The sequence below is a fragment of the Budorcas taxicolor genome, chromosome 5, assembly GCF_023091745.1.
Source record: "Budorcas taxicolor isolate Tak-1 chromosome 5, Takin1.1, whole genome shotgun sequence".
Lineage (NCBI taxonomy): Eukaryota > Metazoa > Chordata > Mammalia > Artiodactyla > Bovidae > Budorcas > Budorcas taxicolor.
The window spans coordinates 28914373-28934046 of NC_068914.1; the positions used below are offsets into that span (position 1 = coordinate 28914373).

General features: G+C 41.6%; 1 protein-coding gene and 1 non-coding gene across 3 annotated transcripts in view; both read left to right on the forward strand.

The window, feature by feature from the left end:
* Positions 1–4666: 4666 nt before the first annotated feature.
* Positions 4667–19674, forward strand: part of RHOBTB1 (Rho related BTB domain containing 1) — a 77278-nt gene continuing 62270 nt past the window's right edge. Inside the window, exons 1-2 of one of the 2 annotated variants that reach the window (XM_052639476.1) lie at positions 4667–4883; positions 7000–7050. The gene's annotated coding sequence lies outside the window, so the exon portion shown is untranslated. The remainder of the gene's footprint in view (positions 4884–6999; positions 7051–19674) is intronic. The other variant, XM_052639477.1, reaches the window with a different exon arrangement.
* TRNAG-CCC (transfer RNA glycine (anticodon CCC)) lies at positions 18016–18088 on the forward strand. Its single transcript has one exon. It is a non-coding gene; the product is annotated as a tRNA-Gly (tRNA).

Sequence of the window (19674 nt, forward strand, 5' to 3'; positions counted from 1 at the left end):
TATGAGAGGAGGTTCAGTATCATTCAGTTCAGTTCAGTCGCTCAGTCCTATCCGACTGTTTGCGACCCCATGGACTGCAGCACACCAGGCTTTCCTGTCCATCACCAACTCCCGGAGCTTGCTCAAACTCATGTCCATCCAGTCCATGATGCCATCCAACCATCTCATCCTCTATCCTCCCCTTCTCCTCCTGCCTTCAATCTTCCCAGCATCAAGGTCTTTTTCAATGAGTCAGTTCTTCAGTATCATTAGTCATTAGGGAAATCCAGATTAAAACCACCATAATTTGTCTGTAGAAAGCTATTGAACAAATGAAATTTTTTTAATAGTAATAATACCAAATACTGATGAGAACACGGAGGAACTAGATTTCTCATACATTACTAGTGGGAACATAAAATGGTACAGGCACACTGGAACACAGTTAGACAGTTTTTTAGCATATGACCCAGCAATGGCATTCTTGGGCATTCATCCCAAAGAAATAAAAACTTAAGTTCACACACATACCTACAAAACCATGTTTACAGAAGCATTACTCTTACTGGCAAAACTGAAGCTACTCAAAAAAGTCCTTCAACAGGACAACAGATGAACAAATTCTGGTATAGCTATCCAACAGAAATTTACTCAGCATTAAAATGAAGTACTGATATATGCTACACCCCGAATGAACCTCAACAGCATTTTGCCTAGTAAAAAAGAATTCATTCAATCTCAAAACATTATCTACTGTATGCTCTCATTAATACAAGCCTCAAAATGACAAAATTCTAGACATGGAGAACAGATTAGTGGTTGGTGGAAGAATGCAAATACCAAGACTTAGCATGATGCTGTTCTATGGTATGAAACATCTCTGTATCTTGACTGTGAGAATTTTTTTAATCCTGTGACTTTGGCAAATAATTACCATAAAAGGTAGTCAAAAGTTTTTATACCACTTTTGTGCAGTAGAAACCTGAATGTTTAAAGACATAGTGTTCATTTAATTATACTTAAGTACCAATTTTTACTGGAAAAGATCAGTTTTCATTCCAATCCCAAAGAAAGGCAATGACATAGAATGCTCAAACTACTGCACAATTGCACTCATCTCATACGCTAGTAAAGTAATGCTCCAAATTCTCCAAGCCACGCTTCAACAGTACGTGAACCGTGACCATCCATATGTTCAAGATGGTTTTAGAAAAGGCAGAGGAATCAGATCAAATTGCCAACATGCATTGGATTATCAAAAAAGCAAGAGTTCCAGAAAAACATCTATTTCTGCTTTATTGACCAAAGCCTTTGACTGTGTGATCACCGTCAACTGTGGAAAAGTCTGTGGAAAAGAGATGGGAATACCAGACCACCTAACCTGCCTATTGGGAAATCTGTATGCAGGTCAGGAAGCAACAGTTAGAACTGGACTTGGAACAGACTGGTTCCAAATAGGGAAAGGAGTAGGTCAAGGCTGTATATTGTCACCCTGCTTATTTAACTTATATGCAGAGTACATCATGAGAGATGCTGGCTGGGTGAAGCACAGGCTGGAATCAAGAGGGTGGGAGAAATATCAATAACTTCAGATATGCAGATGATACCACCCTGGCAGAAAGTGAAGAAGAACAAATGAGCCTCTTGATGAAAGTGAAAGTAGAGAGTGAAAAACTTGGTTTAAAGCTCAACATTCAGAAAACAAAGATCATGGCATCTGGTCCCATCACTTCATGGCAAATAGATGGGGAAACAATGGAAACAGTAAGAGACTTTATTTTGGGGGGCTCCAAAAGCACTGCAGATGGTGACTGCAGCCATGAAATTAAAAGATGCTTACTCCTTGGAAGAAAAGTTATGACCAGTCTAGACAGCATATTAAAAAACAGAGACATTACTTTGCCAACAAAGGTCAGTCTAGTCAAGGCTATGGTTTTTCCAGTGGTGATGTATGGATGTGAGAGTTGGATAAAGAAAGCTGAGTGCCGGAGAATTGATGCTTTTGAACTGTGGTGTTGGAGAAGATTCTTGAGAGTCCCTTGGACAGCAAGGAGATCCAACCAGTCCATCCTAAAGGAGACCAGTCCTGAATATTCATTGGAAGGACTGATGTTGAAGCTGAAACTCCAATATTTTAGCCACCTAATGCAAAGAACTGACTCATTTGAAAAGACCCTGATGCATGGGATCACAAAGAGTTGGATACAACTGAGTGTCTGAACTGACTGACTGACCTGCTGCTTAAACATGCCGTTTAACTGTTTAATTCATAACTGAGGAAATGAAAGAAATTAAGAAAAAGCAGGATGTCAAAAGGCCAGTTAGTGATATAATAATGCCTTAGCATAATCTGACCAAGGTGCAAATGCAACTGTCAAAATTTCAGAAAAGTACTTACTTCTATGTGCCTCAGTTTTATCATCTTTAAAATGGTTATGTTAATTATGGCATCTACCTCATCAACTAGTGTGAGGCTTAATTGAGAAAATGTGTTTGAAACCTGGCCTAGCCCATTGCCTGCCAGATGTAAAGGCCGTAATACATGTTGATTCCTATTTCTTTTGAGTTTCTATACTATTTCTCATCTCCCATTGCAGTCTGATGAGAAATGGCTTGCACTAAAGAAGAGTGATTGCTAGGAGTGAACAGGGTTAATTAAATTTTCCTAAGAAATATGTTACTGAAAAAAAAGGTATATTGATTAAACCTTTCAAAATAGTCACTTTTAAATAGATTAAGCAAAGTCTGTTTTGTGCCAAGTAAATGATCACCCCCTCATGGGTCTGTCTTGAGGTTCTTAGAGTAGACCCCCATAATCTGACTTTTCATTGTCCTCTCTTCTGGGTATTAAAGATTAGAGACTAATAATTCTATTTTCAAAGACAGTTCAGTGAGGATGGCTTAAAAAAGAAGGTTGCCCTTAATACCTTTCCTTGTAAAAACATTGAATGTCACTATATTCTAGGGTCTCTGGGGAATTCAGAGAGCACCAGGCAAGACTTGGTCTCCAAAGGGAATATAAACTAGTGGGGAAGATTAGGAACATCCAGTGTAGTAAAACTCATCCGGGGAGTCCATGGTTTCTTAGAGGAAACTGAGGTAGGAGAAGTGTCTTTGCATTTATAACCTTTTTGATGTTCTGTTTCTTGAGGGATAACACAGATACAGTCTTTGCAGCAGAATATGGGTCCTTCTTTCCCAGCTCTGTAAATCTATTACCTGAGAACTCCTTGAGGACTAAAAACACATTGTTGCCATCTTTGTATCCCCAGCCCTTAGGACACAGATAGCCTCCTCAATAAAGGTTTATCAAATGAATGAGGGCTTCCCAGGTGACACAGTGGTAAAGAATCCGCCTGCCAATGCAGGAGACACAGGAAACATAGGAAATGCAAGAGATTCAGGTTCGATCCCTGGGTCAGGAAATTCCCCTGGAGTAGGAAATGGCAACCCACTCCAGTATTCTTGCCTGAAAAATTCCAAGGACAGAGGAGCCTGGCTGGCTACAGTCCATGGGGTAGCAAAGAGTCTGACACGATTGAGCGCAGCACAGCACGAATGAATAAACCCTTTAACCTTAGCTGCACACATCAATACCTTTACCCCCTAATTGCTTCTTTAGAGGATGGGAATAAGATGGTTTAAAACACACTAATTTTAATAGCTGACTGAAAGAAAGTGCCCTGGGGACCAGCACCGGGTTGGTTGTGTTCATTGTCACCTCCTTAGAGCTTCACAGATCACCTGACATTCTGTAGGAAATAGACATCTTTTATGTGCACGCATGAAAGCTGCCCCTGGTCCGTCCTCAGAGCTCACAGCCTGGAAGAGTAAGAAGTTCAGCAGGGTATCCAAGAATTCTGACAACCCACAAGCGGTCAGAAGTCAATATCACTTCCTCACTCAGCCATTTGTAGAAGGTTGTAAATCTCCTCCTTACTCGGGTCCGGGGCAGCCGGTGCGACCTTACGCCCCTTGCGGGGTCCCCACGAGCCAAGTCACAGAGGAAGTCGAGCCGGGCAGCACGTGCAGCGCCCAGGGGAGGAGGAGGCTGGGCTAACGCAGCTCTTAGTCAGCAGCTGGGCTCGGTTTTGAAACAAAAGCCAATGTCCTCCCTTGGAGTCCGCGGCCGGTCAGCTCCTGGGGGGAAGAGAGCCATGCTGCCCAGCCGGTTAGTGGCCCAACTTACTTTTCCAGAGCCTGGGACAAAGGGCCAGCAGTTGTATGCGAATGGGTGGGGTGCTGGGGACAGAGGACGTGGGGAGGGCGGGGGCTACAGCTCGCTCTGCCCCTCCCCTCCCGGCCACTAGCAAGCAGGGCTGGGGTCTCCCAGGCTCGGCACACGTTAGCCCCCGGCAGGCCACCTCCGAGCCCGCCCCCACCCACCTCCACCCACCTCCACCCCCAGGGTCTGCGTAAAAACGAAGGCACCTCTTGCAACCCGCACCCTAGCGCACAGACACACCAGGCCCGGGTTTCATGAATGAAATCCAATCGTGCGGATATAAATAGCCGCGAAGGCTGCTAACGTCACAGAGCAAGCGGCGGTCGCCACCGCGGCGGAGCTGGGTGCCGAGCGCTCTCCATTCCGCCCGGCCGGCCAGCCTGGGAGCCGGGCGGGGGCGGGAGGAAAGGGGGAGGGCTGGGGGACGGAAAGGGGCGAGCCCCTCTGGTCCGGCACCGGGAAGAGCTGCCGCCGCGGCGCGGGGCGAGCCCAAGAGGCGAGGCAGAGCCATGCTGCCTTTGTGCAAAGTTGGGCGGCGGGCGGCGCGCCGCGCGCAGGGGCCCGGCACACCCGCGACCGCGCGCAGTCGTGGCTGCTGCTGAGTGGCGGGGACCACCCCCCACCCCAGCTCCCCCAGCCCTTGAAGGCGGAGAGAGCTCGCGTCTCGCTCGGCTTCAGGGTAGGTTCTGTGTCGTGAGTGCGCTATGCTGTGAAACTTCTCCGAGCAGCCGCCGCGGAGCCCCCCCCACCCCACCCCGCCCCGGCCCCGGCGGGTGGCCTATGGGGGCCCCGGGCCGCGCCACGCGGCCGGCCGCGTCCCGAGCAAGAGTCGTGGGACCGAGCTGCCCTGGGAGCCGCCCTCGCCTTCTCTGCGAGGCCGGGAACCCTCCCATCAGAGGCCAGCAGAAGCGATTTCTAGGAGCGCCTGCACAGCCGCACCCCTAACTTGGAGCTGAGAAAATGCACAACAGGGCACCCTTAGAAGGAGGGCTGCGCCAGGGAGGGGGTGGGGGACGTGCCGCGCCGACCACAAGGCTCTTTCCTTCGAAGGTGGTGGGGAGCCAGAGGAACCGCACAGGGGGAGACACTAACCCCTTTGGCGCTTGCACCCCCAAGAGTTGACCGGTCAGCCCACAGTTTGGCGCTCCCCACCCCCAGCCCGGTGTCTATGGAGTCTGTTGTGAGTTGCTGTGGCAACAGTAGGAACTGCCTTGAGGGGCTTGCAAAACACCTTACCTAGTCTCTGCGTGCTCAGGTTTTGGGGAGAAAAACAGGGTGGGGTGGAAGGGTGGGGTGGGAGGAAGCTGTGCAGACAAGGGAATCCAACCCCCTCGACAAAAAAAGAAGTGGAAGGAAGGCTCAACGACGTAAGAATGTATCATTTGATCCTGCTGTTAGTTCTGCCGTTTCTACCCTCAGCAGTATCAAACATCTCAACTGAGGAGCAATGTCAATATTTAGACTTGGACAAGCCAGAAAGTTAGAAGGGAGTGCCAAGCGCAGGGTTTTGACTTGGCTTTGCACGTCAGCACACAAGCTGTGCCTTTCTAGCTGACTGTACACATTTGCTGGGGGGTGGGGGGAATGCATGAAGATTAATATACACACAAAGGCGCTCAGACCTAGGAAGAGGAGAAGAGGCTCTTTGACTTTGAACTCCCTCTCCCCAGCCTGTGCTGTTCCCGAAGCTTTGTTGAACCCCAGCCAGATTCTCAACTAGAGGTTTCACTAGTTTGGGGCTCCCCCAGCACCCATGGGAGCAGTGCTGCGTATTTACACTGTACAGCATATCCCCTCTAAACTGCAAAAGTATGTTACCAGTAGTTTTCATCTCTGTGTAACTGTGTTCTCACTATCAGCAGATATAAATAGCCAATAGGCTGTGTTTGATTTCAGCAAACAGCTAGGCTTTATAACAAAACGCTGATAAGTTTGTTTTAAAACACTCTTCAGAAATTTGAAATTATATTTCATTTCTGATAACTCTGTGGACGCCTGAGAGAGTCACTGTTTGCTGAAAGAGAAACACAAGCTCTTTTCGATATAAATAATGTCTGCATACCACTCCACAGGTGGAGTAGGCAGCAAATTATTATTCAAGTAAGTTTTCTCTGAGATTCTTGGATAGCATTTGGACTTGTTAGTGGGAAAGGAATTTAACTTGTTCTTCACAGTGTGGAAGACTTTGAAAAATCATTAGGAAGCAATGCAATCATAGTATTCTAAGCTTGCACACTGTTCAACCAAATTTAGAAAGTAGTGTGACTTTAAGTACATAGGGTTGTATGTGGTTACAGAGGTAGAAACAGAAACACAGGCAGTTTGATGTTGGTACAACAGCATAGCTTATTAGCTATGCAAATACAATCAAATAGAAAAAAACAACAGAATCATTTGGACTTATGATAATATGGCCTAAAAATGCTATTTTGGAGGAATAGTAGATCCATTTCCTTTCCTTCTGTATTGTAAAATCCCTGAAAGGTTTTCCTTGTTTCTATTCATGGTTTTGTGGCTAACTGCTTTTTTTTTTTTTAGTATCATTGCCAAATGCTCAGAAATATATTTTCAGAAATGCTACAAAAAGTTCACCTAGCTATTTCAGGATGTATATGGCCCCAAGAAATGCCATTTTAACACTGACACTTGGAAAAAATAAAGCAGGTTCTGCTCTTTGGTGGGTGGGGTAGAGAGGAAAACAATGCATGTTCAAAATGTCAGTGGCGCCCCATGTGCTCCAAGCGAGCAAGTATTACAGAGCAATACTTTATAAGGCACTTCTCTCTTTTGTGTAGGTAAGTCCAGCTGTGAGCAGGGGGTTCTGTTCTTCACTTCCAGCAAGCCAGGTCAGTGTCTTTGTGCAAACCCGTGACCATAGATTGCTGACATATTCTGTCTGATTCTGAGCATGCATTTCAGAACAACTTACTTGGTCATTTGTCTTAGAATGAGTTGTCTTTGTCATATTTTTTTTTTTATTGACTCAGTTACGAATATCACAATTTCCATGATTATTAAAATTATTTTATTTACTCTGTGAGTAAAAATAGCACTAAAATGGGCCTTGAATCAGTTTGTTCTTTATAAGACTTTTCTCTTTCATGTTGGGGACCCAAGTCATGCCAGGAAAAGCTGAAGATACAGGGGATTTGCATGCTTGATCATTGCAATTTTATATCTGTCCTAATCTTAGCAGTCTAGAGCAGAAAGAAAATTGATACACTAATGACTGATATTTTTGAGCTTGAATCAAAATTCAGGTAATATGCTGCATTCCTTACACTTACGTTCTCATTCTGCAAAAAAAAAAAAAAAAATATTCCTGTGAGGTGTAACACTTCTCTTGGTCTCCAGAGGACAAGGTGAGGAATTGAAAGTTCAGAGAGGTCAGGTAATAGGTTCAGTTCCTGCTTCTAGTAAATGGAAGAAATTATATTTTTTAAAGTTATGTCTTAATCCAAAACCTAAATTCTCTAGTTGGAAAAATCTTGTCCAATAGAGAAACTGGGACCAAAGAAGTTTAAGTGACTTGCCTAAGATAACTTGGTAATTATAGCTTATGTAGTAAAATTCAATGACAAAGGTGTTACAAAAGTATAAATTCCATTCTCTTTAAGTAAAACAGCAAAATATTAAGTATTTGTGTGTACTTTATGGCATGGCCCTGTCAAAAATTTAAGATTTTTACTATGGGGGTCTCCAGTTTTAAGGATCTTACAAATAGATTTTAAAAGACAAGATATTAAACAATCATGCAGGAAAAGTGAGAACATAAATCAAGATAATGCATGCCTGAACTGAGGGTCAATGGTACATTCACAAATTCACCGTTTTCTATCCTGTGGGACTACTTTGCAATTCCATGTATGGATAGGGAAAATTTTCCAAGCACATTTTTGTCTAGATAGATAATAAAAGGGTAAGAGTTTAGAGAAAGATAGAGTGTAGAATTTCAAACCAACAGGGAGAGATTATGCATTCATCTAGAACTGCTAAATTACAGTATCTCAAACTTGAGGTGTTATTGCTTGAAAAGCATTGAAACAAAATTGTAAGCTGTCTGAATCTTCACAGCATCACTAAGAAAGCATTACAACATGACCTGGTGCTTAAGAGTACTGGATTCCTTCTGCAACCTCAGTTTGTCTGAAATGTGCCACATAGATATATTTGGATACCTAGTAAATAAATGCCAATGTAAGTCCTGAAAATGGCCAATATTTAAAGGTTAAACAGGACGTTTTCCATTTTTGCCAGGGTTGACAACCTTCTCTTTTCCCCTCTTTCTTCCTCCACCCTTACTTTTTGTAGAATAATGGGTAAGTTGTTAATCCTTCTCAGAGAGTATTATATAAAGGGATAATAAAAAGTAAAATGGGAATAAATTACCAAAGAAAACCTTACTGTATCTTCTTTTTTAATGTACTGATACCCCCAACCCAAGCTAATAACCCTAAAAGCTTAATTAGTTAAAAGATACTTTTAAGTGTTTAAAGGATTATTATAAGCTGTCCTATAACAGCTTTGTCCTATAAAAGTTGTTATATAATGTATCATTACGAAATAGATCATAATAGCTCTATTAGACTGGGAAGCCCCCTTATAGGTTAAGACCTCATTATCAACTGATATTTGCTTAGCTGTGACAATGGTATGTTGTAAATTATCCATATAACAACTATAAACCTATAATTGCTTAAAGAGTAAAATTATACTCTGAATCATATAATGTTAGCACCAAAAGAGGCCTTAGAATGAGTATGGTATCTCTAAGAGTAATTTAATTAGCAACCATTTGTTCGCTTTTTTGAACTTCAGAGGCTTTGATTACTATGCTTGACCTCTCTCAAAACACACCTGGAAATACATGAAATTCTGCTGTTTTTCACTCAAGAAATGTACCTGTAGAAAACAGGAATTTTTTTTTTTCTTTACTCTTCTTATTGGTCTTCCTTTTTCCTTTAAGAAAACAGGCAGCTCAGTCTCATTCTTTGAAGGCCTTACTCTGGCTTCACCTAATAGGGTTCAAAGAGTACAGATTATTTGAATCTGGTTCTTGTTTTCATCTTCTTTTCTCTACCCAGGCTCCCCACCAACATCTCGACACCGAAACAAAATTTGGAGAGGGAAGGAAAGATAAGTCACAAAAAGTGAGGTGTATATAGAAAGGGGAAGGGGGTGGGAGTGTGTGATTCATGGGGGAGGGGAGGAGAAAAGGAGAGCTTTGCCTGGAAAGGCAAGAGGCAGTCACCCAAACAGATGGGATGTGTATGGACAGGTTATTGATATGTCAGAATAAAAATTGTTTAGGGTTTTTTTGGGGCGTTGGGGGAGGCTGGAATTTATAAACAAAGTGAAGTCACCTCCTCCTAGAATCTTTTGTTCCTCGTACACATTGGACAGAAACTGAGAAATGGGCAAATAAAGACACTAAAATGTGAGTATGACAGCCACTCTTTGATGTCCCAGGACACACCTGCCCTCAGATACTGCCAGCAGCTGTCCCATCAAGCACATCAACATGTCTGATAAGGTTTAATCAACTAAGGATGAATTAGAAAGTTTTACAAAGAAGGAAACCAGATGGATGCCTTCAGGTCCACAAGTGTGATTACATTTCTCCTCTCTGCACCTGACGTTATTTATTGCATAGACACAGGTTAATGGCAAGTCCCCAGTGCTAATGGGGTTACAATCTCAGTCTCCATCCCTCTGTGGAGAAATTTCCGTGGAACTGTTTGTCACCCAACCTAGTCCAGACCCCTAAGGACTGCTGAAAAAACAATAACCAGTACTTCCATCATGCTGCTTCTAGACGCCAGACACTTGATTGTACTACAGATACTATTATTTATAAATTCCAATTTTATAGAAGCAAAAAGGAAACTCAGGTATATTAAGTCGAGAACTAATTGGAAGTAGAGCTTGGATTTGTACCGAGATCTAATAATCTGAATATATATTTGATTTAAGTATATAATGGGGGGGAAGCACTTTAAAATATTCAGTTCCAGGTTATTCTTGCAGATTGTAAAAGAAGTAATTATTCTTGTAGGGTTCTTTTTTTAATTGTATGTGTCTTGTTTTGTGTTTGGTAGCTTGAACCACACAGCAGCGTTGCCTGTACAGATTGTTAATTCTTCAGGGCATCTCTAATATATTTTGATGGAAGTCACACTAGTAAACAGTTGAGTCATGGAGGTTGAATCCTGAACCAGAGAGGTTCTTAAACAATCTACCATCCAGAGAAGCAGTGCAGCTCACCCACTCTTCCAGTTCGTAAGTGACGCAGCTGGGGCTGAACCCAGGTTTCCAAAGCCCAGTCCAGGGCTCAGTTCTTTTATGTAACACTGCCTGAAACATGGCACACTTTCTAAAGCCTCCAACTTAGCCAAAATTGCAGCTATCAAATTTGAAATATATCTGAAACCTAACATACATCCAGAAATGGGTTACAAGGGGATTCCAGCAGTGTAAAAGTATGGTGGGTCCTAGGAGAGACCTTTCCTATCTTCACGGACACCAATACAGACCAGTCTCCTTGTATTCAAAACTTAACTACCCCATACTCTGATCCCTTTCAAGCTGTTTTTGTTGAGATGCCTGTTTTCATCAACTATGGAGATTTTTAATTTTGTCTATGCATTTCTGGCTTTTTATTAATCATGGGACGTGGGTGACATATTTCTTTGGAGCTCATTTTGCTCATCTGTAAAATGGAGACAAAATCACCTCCATCAGAGGATTATGAGAATGCTATGAAATCACACATGTAAAACAGGTATTAGGGGGTCTTCCCTGATGGTCCAGTGGCTAAGACTCCGTGCTCCCCCAATGCAAGGTCTACCAGTTCTATCCCTGGTCAGGGAACTAGGTTTCACAGGCTGCAACTAAGAGTTCACAGGCTGCAAGTAAAGATCCCACATGCCACAACTCAGACCTGGTACAGCCAAACAAATAAATGATTAAAAAACACACAAAAAACAGGTGTTCAACAAGGGTGAGTTTTCTTCTTAGCCTTGCTAAAGTATGTCAAGAGAAAATGTTACAACACATTAGGGCATCCATATCATTTTGCTGCTAAATGTTCTGGAGTCATCTGAAGTCTGACACTGCAAGGGATCATTATAATGACCTTTTTTCTTGGGTGAAAACGGGCCCAGTTGTGTCCCTGAGTACCAGTAGCCTGGTCACAATTAAATTTGTCTTCTTCATACTCTAGGGTTGCTGAGGTTTGCATGAATTACTTTACTGCTTCAGTTTCTGCCTCAAGCTCCTCTGGGAGATACCTGGCTCTCATGTCCTTTCAGACATTTTTTTTTATCTACTAAGGTGTTTTCCATGTAGACCTTTGCATCTGAAAGCAGCTACTGTGTTTTCAGCCAAATAACTAAAATATTTTCGGAGATAAGTGTTGCCAGTAAAACATTTTTGCTTTCAATTTCAAAACAAGTGAGACTTTCCTCCCATCATTTCAATTAACTGTAGTAGTGAATCTTTCCTGGGCATTGACCGTCTTTTCTCTCTGTCGCAGGTTGCTAACTGATATGTTGATGGGAAAAACATGAGCACTGCAATGTCCCCCTTTCACCCTCAGCACTTGATAGCTACCGTGGCCTAAATTACATCTCTGGGAAATGTTTCATCACACTCCTCTCTCCAGCTGCCACACTTTGTCATGTGGCACTTGCTGCCCTGTTTTGGGTTTTTGGATCCAAGTCTTTGGCAACAGTTCTTATTATATATCCATGGAGGAAAGCTCCTGATAAGATTTTTTTTCTTACTTGTACTTTTTCCCCCTTTTCTAAAATGAATCATCCAAGTGGCCTAGAATAGCCTTTACTTTCCTAGTGGCTCAGTTTCCCTTTTCAGTGTTGGACAAATGTGTGTTGCAAGACATATGTCCTCTTCAGGTTAGTTATTGAGTCACTAAGTCGTGTCAGACTCTTTGTGACCCCATGGACTGTAGCACACCAGGATTCCCTGTTCTTCACTCTTCAAGTGTAGGGTTAGCCATTAGGTGTTTTCCCCAGTGCTGTCCTTCATTCGGTATGAGCTGCTTAGAGATCACCAACTGCTAGATTGCTACTAGTCTCAAACCAGTTATGTGAGTTTCCCTTCATAGCAGGGAGTTTATTGTTAAAGCAATGCTTCCCAAAATTTAATGTGCATAAAAATCACCTGGGCATCTTAATAAAATGCAGATTCTGATTCAGAAGTTCTAGAGTGAGGCCTAAGATTATGCGTTTCCCAGGGGTACCTCACTGATGCCAGTGCTACTGGTCTGAGGATCATATTTTAAGTAGGGAAATATACTGTACTTTGTAAAGTATAGTCATTATCTTATGCTGAAACTCCTTCCTTGGAGGCTCCCATCTTATTTTGTTTTCTTCTTTCTTAAATTATATTGAGTCATAGAATCTTAAACGTGAAAGGTTTGTGCTGGTAAATCAACCTGCACTCTGGAAGAGAAAAAGAGTGCATTTATGTGCAAACATAAGTTGATTATAAATTTTGCTGACATAAAGAATGGGTGTAGCATACTATTTATAAATAATAATAAAGAATACTCTCTGTTGTAAACTCCGTTTAGCTAATTGGGTCTCATAAAACACTGGTTTTGAGAACTCATCTATCCATGGTCTACCTATGGTACAGTTGATGAGCGCAATTCCCATGTAAATGTTGGCCAGTATTTTTCCTTATGTTAATGAATACGACAAAACTGGAGTAACAAAGGTATATGTCAGACTGTATTCATTCATCAAAGATATGAATGACTTCTTTGCTGAGCCAAATAATAGCTTTTAAATACTGTAAGGATATTTCCTTAAATGGATTATTCATAATATAACAGCTATATACATTACACCCTTTTAAGTTTAATCTGCATTATTAGCATTTTAAAGTCATTTTCTTACGTCACGGTGACAGAAAAGTAAAGCAAGACCTGATGTGGAGTGGTTGCCCGTTTCACTGGTGTAAATACTTCCACCATGGCCAATTTGAAACCACCACTGTGACTGAGTGTGGAGTTGGAAAGAGATGGCAGAGTAGCACATCGTTGTTGTTTAGTTACTAAGTCGTGTCAACTCATTTGTGACTCCATGGATCATAGCCTGCCAGGCTCATCTGTCCATGGGCTTTCCCAGGCAAGAATACTGGAGTGGGTTGCCATATCCTCCTCCAGGGGATCTTTCTGATCCAGGGATTGAACCCACATCTCTTGCAGCTCAGGCGAATTCTTTACTGCTAAACCAGCGGGGAAGCCCACAGTAGCACATGGTCATATAGTATTTCCATTATACAGAGAAAACTGGAATAAATAACCCCAAAATATACTTTGGCCACCTGATGCAAAAAGCTGACTCATTGGAAAAGACCCTGATGCTGGGAAAAATTGAGGGCAAGAGGAGAAGTGAGCAACAGAGGATGAGATTGTTGGCTGCCATCACTGACTTAACAGACATGAGTTTGAGCAAACTCTGGGGGATTGTGAAGGACAGGGAAGCCTGGCACGCTGCAGTCCATGGGGTCACAAAGAGTCTAACACGACTTAGGGACTGAACAACAGCAACAAACTTCAAAATACAGGTAGTAGTAAAATATAGTAGAATAAACACAAAGCGGTAAGTTTTGAGTATTTAGTTACCTTTGTTTTAATATAATTTATTTAATTGAAACTTTATATAATTAATATTCAGTACTGACCCTATCTTAACAGGCTTGCAAAAGTCCTGAAAATTTAACAGTTGGTTCATGGACCAGTAGAGACTGGCACAATATCAGAAGCAGATCATCTGGTCCAATGATTCTCAACCTTTGCTATACATTGAATACTCCCAGGAATTTTATAACCTGTAGTCTTAGTTATTCATGTTAGGGCCCAGGAATCTGAGTTTTAAACTTTTTTATTGAACTGTATCTTGTTTAAACAAAAATACATGAATCATAACTATATAACTTAAGGAATTCAGTTCAGTTCAGTTCAGTCGCTCAGTCGTGTCTGACTCTTTGCGACCCCATGAATCGCAGCACACCAGGCCTCCCTGTCCATCACCAACTCCCGGAGTTCACTCAGACTCACATCCATCGAGTCAGTGGTGCCATCCAGCCATTTCATCCTCTGTCGTCCCCTTCTCCTCCTGCCCCCAATCCCTCCCAGCATCAGTCTTTTCCAATGAGTCAGCTTTTCGCATGAGGTAGCCAAAGTAATGGAGTTTCAGCTTTAGCATCATTCCCTCCAAAGAAATCCCAGGGCTGATCTCCTTCAGAATGGACTGGTTGGATCTCCTTGCAGTCCAAGGGACTCTCAAGAGTCTTCTCCAACACCACAGTTCAAAAGCATCAATTCTTCGGCGCTCAGCCTTCTTCACAGTCCAACCTCACATCCATACATGACCACTGGAAAAACCATAGCCTTGACTAGACAGACCTTCGTTGGCAAAGTAATGTCTCCGCTTTTCAATATGCTATCTAGGTTGGTCATAATTTTCCTTCCAAAGAGTAAGCGTCTTTTAATTTCATGGCTACAATCACCATCTGCAGTGATTTTGGAGCCCAAAAAAGTAAAGTCTGACACTGTTTCCATTTAGCAGCACCCAAAATCCCATCTTAAGCCCCTGTTCAGTCACTGTCTAACTGAGGCAACCACTGTCTTCACTTCTAATGCCATGGATTAGTTTTGCCTGATTGTCAACTTTTATACAAATGAAATCTCTTTTGTGTCTGGCCTCTTTCAATATTGTGTTTGTAAGATTCATTATAATTGTATGCAGCTGTAGTTCATCCCTTTTTAACAGTGTATAATATTCCATTGTGTGGATAGACCTCAATTTATTATTTCTTTATCCATTGTACTGTCAGTGGTTTGTTTCCAGATGTTGGCTATTACGAGTAGTGCTGCCAAGGACATTCTTGTGCAGGCAGCAGTATTTGAAACAAAACAAATGCCCCCAGTCATTCTGATAAGCAGCTGATTTCTTGACTGCCTTCTCTACAATTCCCTCTTCTGCCTTTGATTTTTCATATGATGTGATTAAGTCTATTGGTTCTTTCCTGAGAATGTACTTTTAATACCTTAAGTCATGAAACTGTGTGCTTCCATTCATTATAGCATGTTTTCCTGGATCTTTTCAATGTAGATTCACCATCACCCCCCTTTCATCAAGACATCTGCTCTTGGGCGCTTTAAATAGGGATGAGATTTGGCCTCACATCAATAGCGTGGAGGAATAATAGACATGGTGGAGATGGAGCCAAGGCTAAATTTGGCAGCCAATCATTAAGGCTCCTGGAAAGAGGCTTCAAGGAAGGGAAATTGTTTCCCTTTGTGTGTATCAAACAAAAATCAACAGTAAACCTTTGGAATATTTCAGATTCTAGATTTTTTAAAAATTGGTTTATTTGAAGTGGACCAGGGACTCTCTTCTGACATGAGAACGGATATCTCTCAACGTCTCATGACTTGAGCTGGAAAGAGAACAGAAGGAGATTTTCCCATGGGCTTGTCCCCTGCACCTAGTGTGCAGCCGGGGTAGCTCTGCTGCATTGTTCTAGGCTGAGTGGCTGTGTATTTATGTGTTTGCATCTATTGAGATGTTAGTTCTTTTGACAGAAGTCAAGAGAGCTGAATGACCAGAAGCCCCAAGATGATACTGTTGATCAGCGGGATGGGTGCTTAGAATGGAAAGACAGGTGCTGGGAGCAGCAAGGCTGTTTCCTACCATATGAAAGGCACGTCACATACAGCTTTTACGATATATAGAGAGAAAGTAAAGAACAGACACTAATTTCACATAATGGAACAAGAGAGTGTATTCCCACACACATAAATATTGTAGTCCTTCATTTTCCTACCTCCCCACCCTCACATTTTCGTAAAATGACTGTTATAAAATAACAAACCTGTTCATTATTGAAAAGATGGGATGTGTAGATAAGAAAAAAGAAAATCAATTCTAATCCTCGTTGACATCAATATTTTAGTGTATCTATATCCCAAATATTTCTCTGTATATTTAGGTACATAATTTTTAAGGAAGGGTGTTACTCATGAGCCTCTAACTATAACAATAAATGTACTCCTATAATTTTACAGTTTTAACTACGCTATACTTTTCCGGTATGTGTACACTTTTTAAAAATTCCTCCCTTGTGGTCGGGTTTCTAAAATTGTTTCCAATATTTTGTTTCCACAGTAATATGATAAACACTCCTTGAATGGAATCTTATTGTAATCCTAAGTATTTTTCTAGGAAAAAAGTCTGATAATCAGATGAATGTTATGGACATTTAAAAGTTTTCTGAGCCATTATCCAAAAGTTATCATTATCTAAAATAATGGTACCGTCCTCCACTCCCACAAACAGCGCTTCATCCTGCTTTTAATAAATGTACAATCTTTCATGTCATCATTCCCACCAAGAGTTGGAGGATACGGGAACATGTCCTGAAAACATTGAATACTAGCGAGAATCTACACATTGCTGGCAGTCAATAACCCTGAATAAAAATAAGATATTTTAATAGTTTTTTGTCCACCAGCATTTTTGCATTTTATGGTCTAACTTTGTTAGGAATCCTGGTTTGGGGAGGGGGGAGGCTGGTGGAAAAAAAACTATTTTCTTCATTTGCCTGAATGAGCGCAGAAGCTAATCCTCACTGACATATTATAGTCTCATAAATGATTAAGTGCAATTGTTTGACTGTCATCATATCTGAAAGTGTTGCAGCAGGTGATCTCTCTGGCAGTACAGATGCTAACCCAAGTGACATCTTTAGAGAGCACTTTGAATGAACAACTTATGACAGCGGAGTGTACAGACTTCTTCTATGTGAGGATGGGTTTTTAAGCACATCTGGTCTGCAGACTGATACCAGCTTTCTCAAATAGCATTTGGTGTCTGTTGAAAGGCTTGAGCAATATTTTAATTATTCATTCTTGACAAAGCTTCCTCCAGCCCTTAGCTAAGGCTCACCCGGATGAGGACTACAGGCCCTCCAATGTGAAAACAATGTGTAGAGTCTTCTGTTGCTTTATTTCTTTTTAACTTTAAAAAAGGTAGATTGAAGTATCACATGCATAGAGAAATGTGTACAGATTACAAGTGTACAGTTTGATGAATTACCCTTACTTAATATGACCTAGCTGCAGTCAGCTTTGATCGAGCTATATCCCTTGTGACTGAAAATAAGTAGAATTTGCCTACAAGTAGAGATTATAACATTAAATTCACTCATTGAGTGTGCATCAGTATTTGTATGTTTGTGATTTGCAGGTACGCAAATATACAACATGCATACAAGCAAATTTGGAACTTCTTTTTCTTAATGAGTATTAAGCTCAGTTATGCTACATCTATACAAATTAAAATAACTGCAGTTGATTGCCACAGAATAGTTTACATGCTTAGTTTCTAAAAATTACTCATTTCAGTTACCATAAGTATTCCTTTGAACATTCAGAATTTAAAAGCCAAGAATTTTTCATCTTCTCTCTGAGATAGAATTGTATGTATTGGTCCTGGTTACCCACAGCTGTCTCTTTGGGTTCAATTTCTGTGTCTGATGTTCAGCAAGATATCATTTATATTCCTACGTTCTTCTTAGTTGAGAGCTTCAGTTAGAAAAAAAAAAAAAACAGGTTTAACAGGCTCACTGTGATTTTTATTTATTTTTATTTTTTTTGTCACTGTGATTTTTAAATGCATGATTTTGAAAAACAATTTATGCATCACCAAAAATCATTTTTTATTATGATTGGAGTGTACCGGGGTATTTTTAGTAGAATTAACAACCAGAAGTAGGATTTCCTGGTGGTCTGGTGGTTAAGACTCTGCACTCCCAATGCAGGGGGCCTGGGTTCGATCCCCGGTCAGGGAACTAGATTCTATATCCGCAACTAAAGATCCCACATGCAGCAAGAAAGATACTGTGTGCCACAATTAAGACCCAGTGCAGCCAATAATTTAAAACAAAAATAAAGTTATACATATGTAATCATTACCTTTTTAAAACCTAAAATAGTTTTTCCATTAAAGAATTAATACATCTAAGAATAATATTCAGTCACAAAAAGGAATGAAGTACTAGCACATGGATGAACTTGAAAACATGAAGCTGAATAGAAGACAGACACAGAAGGCCATATATTGTATGGTTCCATTTATAAGAAATGTCCAGAGTAGGAAAATCCATAGTGACAGGAAGTAAATTTCTGTTTTCCAGAGCTGGAGGGAGGAGGGAATGAGAATGTCTGCTAATTGGCACAAGGTGTCTTTTGGGGGTGATGAAAATGTTCTAAAATTAAATAGTGGGAAGAGCTGTACAACTTTGAGAATATAATAAAAACCTCTGAATTGCACACTTTCAAAGGGTGAATTTTATGGCACATCAATATTATCTCAGTTCAGTTCAGTTCAATTGCTCAGTAGTGTCCGACTCTTTGCGACCCCATGAATGGCAGCACACCAGGCCTCCCTGTCCATCGCCAACTCCTGGAGTTCACTCAAACTCATGTCAGTCGAGTCGGTGATGCCATCCAGCCATCTCATCCTCTGTCGTCCCCTTCTCATCCTGCCCTCAATCCCTCCAAGCATCAGAGTCTTTTCCAATGTGTCAACTCTTCGCATGAGGTGGCCAATGTACTGGAGTTTCAGCTTCAACATCATTCCTTCCAAAGAACACCCAGGACTGATCTCCTTTAGAATGGACTGGTTGGATCTCCATACAGTCCAAGGGACTCTGAAGAGTCTTCTCCAACACCACAGTTCAAAAGCATCAATTCTTTGGCGCTCAGCTTTCTTCACAGTCCAACTCTCACATCCATACATGACCACTGGAAAAACCATAGCCTTGACTAGATGGACCTTTGTTGGCAAAGTAATGTCTCTGCTTTTCAATATGCTATCTCAGTTTACCACAAAGAGGTAATACATATGCACTGTAGAAAATTTGGAAACTAGGAAATTAGAAAACTAGCAACAGGTTATAGCCCGATTCAGTTCAGTCACTCAGTTGTGTCCAGCTCTTTGCAACCCCATGGACTGCAGCACGCCAGGCTTCCCTGTCCATCACCAACTCCCAGAGTTTGCTCAAACTCATGTCCATCGAGTCGGTGATGCCATCCAACTATCTCATCCTCTGTCATCCCCTTCTCCTCTTGCCTTCAATCTTTCCCAGCATCAAGGTCTTTTTCCAGTTCTTCACACCACGTGGCCAAAGTATTGGAGCTTCAGCTTCAGCATCATTTCTTCCAATGAATATTCAGGACTGATTTTCTTTAGGATGGACTGGTTTGATCCCTTGCAGTCCAAGGGACTCTCAAGAGTCTTCTCCAGCACCACAGTTCAAAAGCATCAATTCTTCAGCACTCAGCTTTATAGCCCAACTCTCATATCCACACATGACTACTGGAAAAACCATAGATTGACTAGACAGACCTTTGTCAGCCAAGTTATGTCTCTGCT